Source organism: Trichechus manatus, unplaced genomic scaffold, assembly GCF_000243295.1.
Source record: "Trichechus manatus latirostris isolate Lorelei unplaced genomic scaffold, TriManLat1.0 scaffold00331, whole genome shotgun sequence".
Classification (NCBI taxonomy): Eukaryota; Metazoa; Chordata; class Mammalia; order Sirenia; family Trichechidae; genus Trichechus; species Trichechus manatus.
Genome location: NW_004444267.1, coordinates 794,651 through 796,391, shown reverse-complemented (window position 1 = coordinate 796,391; position 1,741 = coordinate 794,651).

The following is a 1,741-nucleotide window of genomic DNA, read 5'->3' as shown; positions in this document are numbered from 1 at the left end:
GTGAAAATGACAATTCTACCCAAAGCAATTTACAAATACAATGCAATCCCGATCCAAATACCAACAACATTCTCCAAAGAGATGGAAAAACTAATCATTAACTTCATATGGAAAAGGAAAAACCCCGGATAAGTAAAGCTCTATTGAAGAAGAAGGATAAAGTAGGAGGATTTGCGTTACCTGACCTCAGAACCTACTATACAGCTATGGTAGTCAAAACAGCCTGTTACTGGTACAAGGACAGATACATTGACCAACGGAACAGAATTGAGAATGCAGATGTAAACCTATCCACCGATGGTCACCTGATCTTTGACAAGGGCCCAAAGTCCATCAAATGGGGAAAAGACAGTCTTTTTAACAAATGGTGCTGGCAAAATTGGATGTCTACCTGCAAAAAAATGAAACAGGACCCATACCTCACACCATACACAAAAATTAATTCAAAATGGATCAAAGATCTAAATATAAAGCCAAAAACTATAAAATTCATAGAAGAAAAAATAGGATCAATGCTAGAGGCCCTAATGCATGTCATTAACAGGATACAAACCATAACCAATAACACACAAATCCAAGAAGATAAGCTAGATTACTGGGATCTTCTAAAAATGAAACACTTATACTCATCAAAAGACTTCACCAAAAGAGTAAAAGAAGAACCTACAGACTGGGAAAAAGTTTTTGGACATTACAAGTCAGATGAAAGTCTAATCTCTAAAATCTACAAGAAAATCCAACACATCTACAACAAAAAGACAAATAATCCAATTAAAAAATGGGCAAAGGAAATGAAAAGACACTTCACCAAAGAAGACATTCGAGCCTCCAACAGACATATGAGGAAATGCTCACGATCACTAACCATTGAAGAAATGCCAATCAAAACGTCAGTGAGGTACCATCTCACCCAGGCATTACTGGCACGAATCAAAAAACTGGAAATAACAAATGTTGGAGAGGCTGCGGGGAGATTAGAAGTCTTATGCACTGCTGGTGGGAATGCAAAATGATACAACCATTTTAGAAAATGATATGGTGCTTCTTTAGAAAGCTAGAAACAAATACCACACTATCCAGCAATCCCACTCCTAGGAATTTATCCTAGAGAAATAAGAGCCGTCAGACGAATAGATGTATGCATACCCATATTCATTGCTGACTGTTCACAATAGCAAAAAGATGGAAACAACCTAGATGCCCATCAACAGGTGAATGTATAAACAAACTATGGTACATACACACAAGTATTATGCAACGTTAAAGAACAATGATGAATCTGTGAAGCATCTCATAACATGGATGAATCTGGAGGACATTATGCTGAGTGAAATAAGTCAATCACAAAAGGAGAAATATTGTATGAGACCTCTACTGTAAAAACTCATATAAAAGTTTACACACAAAAAGAAGCAATCTTTGTTGGTTAGAAGGGATGGGAAGGGTGGGAGGGACAACAGATAAGTGGTAATTTTTGTGAAGGGTAAGACAGTGCACAATACTGGGGAACCCAGCACAACTTGTACAAGGAAAGGTCACGGAAGCTCTATAGATACATCCAAACTCCCTGAGGGACTGAATTGCTGGGCAGAGGGGTATGGGGACCATGGTCTCAGGGAACATCTAGCTCAATTGTCATAACACAGTTTATAAAGAGAATGTTCTACATTCTACCTTGGTGAGTAGCATCTGGGGTCTTAAAAGCCTGTGAGCAGCCATCTAAGATACTCCACTGGTCTCA